Consider the following 7,500-nt stretch of genomic DNA (forward strand, 5'->3'; position numbering starts at 1 on the left):
TAATATAATAATAATAATAATAATAATAATAATAATAATAATATTAATAATAATAATAATAATAATAATAATAATAATAATAATAATAATAATATTAATAATAATAATAATAATGATAATAATAATATAATGATAATAATGATAATTCCCTTAAAATACGAAATCAATGTCCGATTGTCTTCAAAATGTTGGTTATGGTTGAACTTCGACCAACATATTTTATAATCGTAGCTCCCATGGAATAGTAGTTTATTCCCAAGTTTCGATCTTCTATAAAAATGGGATATATATGTCTAGAAAGCGTATATATAAACATGTGGTCAAATGCGAACAATCGGAACACCGATAGAGGCGTTCCAACTTGGTTACTTGTAATTTTCATTATTTTTTCATTGATTACTCCATATTATTAATTTTCCATCAGTTCAACAAATTTAATTTCCTCTCTCACTGCTCACACCTTAACATTCACAACATTCTCCCGACTGACCTCTTTGGTCGTTGCCATTCGCTCGGTGACTGTTAATCAATATTATTATCGTTGAAATCGTCTCCGTACCTTGGTGTACGTCTTTTTCCAAGAAAACTTGGCAACATTTCCTAGTCAGTCATATGGCAATGACTGGCTGACTAACTGACTGACGCGACAGTTTACTATGAACCTGTTTAGTCAGACAAATCCCCCCAAAGGCTTTTCATAAGCCATATGCTTTAGCTAACGTTCTAATACCAAAGCCTGTTAAAACTCTTCGCCAGTGTCTGTGTGTGTGTGCATGAGTGTGTGTGGTACGTTAAGAAGTCGTAGCCGATGATTCCATGTGGAATTGTTGATGTTGTTTAACAACAATTGAGGCAGGCGAACATTTGGTGGCCTCCGCCATCATATCGAAAGGGGAATTGCGAATTAATACATATAAGCCACTTGAAACTCTGCGCTTCGTTCGTTTTTTTCGACGTTTTTCTGCCTTAACTTTAGGCCTTTGCAATTACAATTATTACATTTGTGGCTTTGTGTAGCATTTTCAAGTTTTTTTTTTTTCATTCTTCTTTTTCTTCTTTCCCTGAATTGTTATGGCAAATGAAGCGTTATAAAGGATAAGGGGCTAAATGAAATAGCAATCCTTTCCAAGCTCTTTGGCAATTGAGAATGTTTGTGGGTGTGTTCGTGTGAGTGTGTCTGGCATATAATGGTATTAAAGGTTGATATGCCAGACAGCTAGCAATTCTATGGCTTCTATGGCCAAAGGGAAAAGGGCGTATCCAGATTCGATTAACAGATTTTTGTATTGTAACAAGTGTTTTCCAATATCCATGGAATTTTATATACGTTTTAGTTGAGTTATGCTGCAGTTTTGCTTCATCATAATGTTAATTTGTTAGTTGGAAATCAAAGCTCTCCCACAAACCGTAGTATTATTATTATTGTTGTGGCTAAAAGGGTTTCCCTTTGGGCTATGTGTGGTTTTCGAGCTCAACATCTATGCATTATGAAATCAATAAGGAAATACAATCACGATATAGTCAGCATCATCATGGTTATTGTATGATGGTAAAAGCTCAAGTCGAAGCATCCATCAGACATGACGCCAGCCATCTCATTGATGTTCCCACTAATAGGAAAACATATAAAAATTGTTATGTGTGGCATAATCAAGCGATGACTAGATCATGACTAGACAGTTTTTTTTTCTTCCTCTTTTTCGGGTGGGTTTTCATCAAACATTTGATTTCATTTTTCAATTTTTGTTGTTATAATTTTACCACACACCTTGAGGGATTACCAGACAAAAAAAAAAAAAATAAAGTTCATCATTGTGCAGAGAGATGGGTGGGATTGCTTTGTGAGAGGTTTTGAAACTGGACATAAAGCCATATCATGATATGGTGAATTGCTACGTTCATTATTTAACAAAAAAAAAAATCGGAATGTTTTCATGTTTTCAATTTTTTTTGTGTGTGTGAAATTGCAATTAATTGATTTTTTTTGTTGTTTTTGTTCCTTATATCTTGTTAGTTGTTAACATCGACCAAAATAAAAACTCTAAATAATTGAATTCCATTGATCCTAACAATATTAATTAACTTAAAAATTATGTCTAGCATGACATAGGCAAGTTTTTAATGAATTTTGGAATTTTTATTTTCATAAATTATGTTAATTATATTTGGTGTGTGTGTTTTTAAGCCCAACAGACGTTTACATAAAAAATATGATTACACAGAAGAAGAAGAAAAAATTAATTATCAGTCTAAATAATGAAGTCGACTTCATTAATCTTTGTTGAAGGTTTTTTTTTTTTTCTATGCGGCTATGAAATTTAATATCAACAAATTAGGTTTATATCAAAATTGTGACAGTTTTAAAGAGCATTTTGGTTTTGAGGTTGGGTTAGGTACTCGTGGGAATGGTATGTGTTATTTGGTGATTTATGATGGCTTGGGTGGGAAATTTATTGGATTGGATCTGTGGTGAATGACGAAGTTTTGGAAATAAATCATGGACAATATCAATATTCAAATTCACTTCGATTCAAATTTCTTCAATTTCCAAAGATTTGTAGGGAAGGTACCAGAAGTAGTGAGATGATGTATACCATCTTCATGGCAGTTCTTGTGTTAGTGGAAGTATTGGGACGTGCTGAGTTTAATAGGAATCGGATGCTCATTTCGTGGTTATTCAAAATTTTGTGGGGGGATAAGGTACCAGAAGGGCTGAACCGATATATTCCAACTTCGCATCAGATATTGTGTTTAAAAAAATATTAGGCATTATGTAATGTGGAGACAATTGGACTCTTATTTCACATTTTATAAGAGGTAAAATTATTCCGAAAATTGACCATTTGTGGGACGACGCTTCAAGGAGTGGTCCTATATTCCCATCTTCACACAAGATCAGTAAAAATATTGAATTGTGTGAAATTTTATGAGAATTGAATGCTCAATTCGCGTTTTATGATCGTTTTGGTTATTCCAAATTTTGACCCTATGTGGGATGTATCAGAAGGAGTGGGTAATATCGCAATATTCCATTCGGCAAATGTTGAAAAATGAGCTCGAGGTAAAGCCATTGAAATTACAAAAAGTGCAAGAACTAATAACGGAACAGAAAGAAAATAGACTCAAAAGAGTTAAAGAGTTGGCTCGCTTGGCCGAAAGTGGTGAACTGCTGAATTTGGTTTTCTCCGATGAGAAAACATTAATTGTCCTGCAGTTTGTAAAGAACAAATTAATAGTGTTTACTTGCCAAAGACTTCAGCTACAAATGTGCACCTTCGGTTGGCCACCAGAACTCAAACACCGGCCTCGCTTCATTTCCAACGCACAATGGTCAGCAAACCCTCCGGATACCAATCTGTTGGACTATTGTGTGTCGAGTATTCTGAAAAGCAAGGTTGGCACCAAAAAATACCAAAGAGTCGATCACCTCAAGCAAGCGCTTTGCCGGGAATGGGCCAAAATACCACAGAGCAATATTCGGCGAGCGTGTGACAGTTTAATTGGCCGTTTGAAGGCCATAATTCGTGTCAATTCGTACAAATCTTAACTTATTCTAAAATTTGATATTTAGTTAATATTAAAAAATGTAAAAATTATGGCGTTTGACTTTGTTGCAGTTTTTTTATCTCCCCTGGGCTAAATCAGCCAGACAGACGGACGGAGAGACCTAGGGCCTACAAACGTTATTTCCATGAGATACTTCTTAGCCGTGTCCAATGATATATATCCTCTGTAGCCCAATGTCTGAGGGTATAAAAATTGGGATATAATCCTGTATTATCTTATGTGAGAAAACCTCTTCCTGCGCTAGATATACAGACAGCAAATGAACATTGTGTCCCATATTAATGCCATAGGCTTAGTATATTCCCTCTACTTAAACTAACTCTCTAAACAACATTCATCCAATCAAGATAAACCCGTCTATGACACTTCTCAGAATATTAATCATAATTACTAAAATATTAATCTCTAAACAAACGAAACAAAAATATGTATATTAATCTACCCCAATTGATAGGCAGTTAAAACTGTCACATTGTGTTGAGATTTACCATTAATAACAAAAAATCCAAATATGTCAGAATAATTTATACAAAAAATCAAACTGAAAACCAAATAAACCAAACTTGTTTCGGTTTTTGTTTTTCACTGAAACTTAATATTGGAACAGTTGACAGCATTTATTTTAATATGAATTATTATTTCGTTTTTTTTTCTCTTCTGTTTGAAAATTATATATTTTTAACACTACCAGAAACCATTAACCCCATAATAATGTGAAGAAATTCATAAATAATACACTTGATATGGGGCGAGTCTTACATTTCATGCCATTGTCTGCAGAGACCCCCTTCCCCCTTGTTTTGGGACACAAACATGGTAGTCTGTTAAGGTCTTAGTTGCTACTTTCGCCCCTCTAGATATGGATTATTGAAAATGAATGTTTTCCTAAGCCTACCTACCAACCAACTATCTGTTAATCCCAGTGCATAGTCTTATGCCATGGGGCTTTAAAAAGCCTACGCATAAACTTTTTCTTTTGAGGGGAGAGGGAGATAGATAGATATAAATAATATCAAGCGATGGAAACAACTTTACACTGTCAGATCTTTGGACAGCATAATGAGTGATTACTTTAGGGCAGATATGTTGTTGGCAAGATAAATGGGTAGATAGACAAGCTGTGCATGTAGTGATGCATTCCATAGTGGCAGTATTGATGTGGTGGGTAACAAGTGTTCTACAGAGTCTATGATCTCTGTAGAAAAATCGCAAGAACTTGATGAAAAACGAATCTACCAGAAATTTTTTATGATTATTATTATTTTTATTATTATTATTATTTTTATTATTATTATAATTATTATTATTATTATTATGATTATTATTATTATTATTATTATTATTATTATTATTATTATTATTATTATTATTATTATTATTTTATTATTATTACTATTATTATTATTATTATTATTATTATTATTATTATTATTATTATTATTATTATTATTATTATTATTGTTATTATTATTATTATTATTATTATTATTATTATTATTATTATTATTATTATTATTATTATTATTATTATTATTATTATTATTATTATTATTATTATTATTATTATTATTACCTCGAAACATCTTGAAATCACTCTAGCTTCCGAACAAAATGAAGTAGGTTAATAAAATTTTACTCAAATGTATATTATGTCTGCAAAACTTTTGCTATTAAAAATGGGTCATGTAGGTCCACGTTTTGATATAGCCCCAACATAATGGTACCTCCCTATTTTCGGTATTTTTGTGATTTAAGCTACATTATTCAGCATTAATGTTTCAAATTTGATGTTTAAAGTTCGTAATGGCCTATGACAGAAAATTGTCTGTGCAGGTCCAGGTCTTTGTATAGCCCCCATATAACGATACCTCCCGATATTCGGGATTTTGATGATTCAAGCGATATTATGTCCGCATGTCCACCTTTTTGCATAGGCCCCATATAATGGTATGGCTATATTCGGTATTTTAATGGTTTTAGCTAAATCATTCACCCAATTTCGTTTTCAAATTTCGCATTTGAATATTGTAAAGGCTTATGACAAAAGTTGCCTATGCAGGTCCACGTCATCGTATACATACGGCTACATTCTGTATTTTAAAGATTTTGAACGGAACTTCAAACAGTTTAATTTATTTATTAATTTTTTTTATTTTTGGAAATTGCCAAATTCATTCAAAATGGTAGAGGGTATTAAAAGATCAGCCCGGCCGAATCTACAGATTTTGTGCTTGTTATTATTATTAGTATATATTAATAAATATTTTTTTTATTTATTTATTTTTTTTTAGGTTTTGGGGTTTTAATTGAGACTAATTTACGAAACACACATATTCACCGTTTGAAGAATTTGGAGAATTTTAAGCCATTTAAGACCCTACCCTCACACTTTCAATTCAAAGAAACAAAAACTTGTGTTCCACATCCGCTGCTAATCCTCTTAGTTATCCCCCTACCCCCTTTCATATTTAATCGACGGCATTTCTTAACGATATTCCCCGTCATTCGTGCGTCTACCAATCTATGTGGGATTATAATGACCCTTCAGATTACTATTTCGATACGATGTCATCGACTAACAATGTTATAATTAATAGTAATTAGTTATACAAAATCCCTTTCTTGTTAAGCTATAGCACATATATATACTTGAAAATAGCTTTCATTATCGAATAATTACCAAAAAAAAACGAAAAACAACCAATCAAAGTTCATCAACGCTAATCAAATATAATTATTTTTAATTTACAAAAACATAGAAATCGAAAATATAATCTAACGAGATCATATTAATGAGATTGAACTGAAAGAAAGAAAAAAACAGAGCACCGTAGGAGGCATAAGGTGTTCAACGCAGTAAATAGGTGATTATTTTTTGGGAATTAAAAGCAACAGAATTTGGAGGTATTTATTTGCCTCAAGGCGATAACAAAAATTAGAAATATTTAATAAATCAGCAAAAAAAAAAATTGAAAATTCTAAAAATAAAATAATTTTTTTTTTCAAAAAATTTATTCAAATCAATATTTTTTTCTCTCCATATTCTTAATCTTTAATGGTTTAAATTCACAGAAATTCTTAAAACTAATTAAATTAATGAAACAAGTGTTTTTCGAGCTTGAGGAAAAAAACACTTGTTTCATTAAAATATAAAAAGGTCGAATAAAAAGGAAAAACATTAACTTAAAACTAATTTTTAAATTAATATATCTTTTGTTTTCTCTTTGCAGGTATGTATTTGGTTAATGCACACAACTACTCATAAAATGGCAACTACGTAGAGTTTTTGTAACGGAAAACTATTTTTGAAAAATTAAATACTTAAATACTCCACACAAAAATGATACAGGTCAACAACGGAACTGGTGAACAAATGTCGATTTTATTTAATAATAATTAATTGGCAAAACAAACATCCGCACGTAGCCTACAAAAACAGGATATTTGTTTTAAATTTCAAAAAGAACGAACCAAGTAGAGTGTACGCACAAGCAAACGTGAGCGTGAGTGTATTGTAATTCGAATTAATTTTGAAGCACATTTTGCGCTGGACACAGCGCAAAAATGTTGCACTATTTTCAATGCACTCCAAACGAAACGGGTTTCCATGTGCAACAAACAACGACTACGCGACACATGAACAAATAATGGAAATAAAAAATACTTAAACAATTTCACGACGACGACTACGACTACGACGACAAAAATTATTCGAAGAGATTTATGGTCATTAATATTAATAATAAGCCGCAAGTTTGAAAAAAAAAAAACGCGTGGCGCATAGCAGCCAGTTGTTGTTATTAAGTGTTTCTACTCAATAGCAACCGAAATAACAACAACAGCAGCAACAAAACGAATAAAAAAGAACAATAATTACTTTTTATTGTATTTACACATGCAATAAACAGCGACCATAATAATCAACAATCAACA

The 7,500-nt window shown here is 31.7% G+C and overlaps 1 protein-coding gene across 4 annotated transcripts in view; it reads left to right on the forward strand.

The window, feature by feature from the left end:
* Nucleotides 1–7,500, forward strand: part of LOC101894875 (teneurin-a) — a 568,898-nt gene that overhangs the window by 160,256 nt on the left and 401,142 nt on the right. For 2 of the 4 annotated variants that reach the window (XM_059129383.1, XM_059129384.1), the window contains exon 2: nucleotides 6,798–7,500. This exon is cut by the window's right edge and continues 566 nt beyond it. The exons of the other annotated variants lie outside the window; for them this stretch is intronic. The gene's annotated coding sequence lies outside the window, so the exon portion shown is untranslated. The remainder of the gene's footprint in view (nucleotides 1–6,797) is intronic. 4 annotated transcript variants of the gene reach the window in all.

Source organism: Musca domestica, unplaced genomic scaffold (genome assembly GCF_030504385.1).
Source record: "Musca domestica strain aabys unplaced genomic scaffold, Musca_domestica.polishedcontigs.V.1.1 60, whole genome shotgun sequence".
Taxonomy (NCBI): domain Eukaryota; kingdom Metazoa; phylum Arthropoda; class Insecta; order Diptera; family Muscidae; genus Musca; species Musca domestica.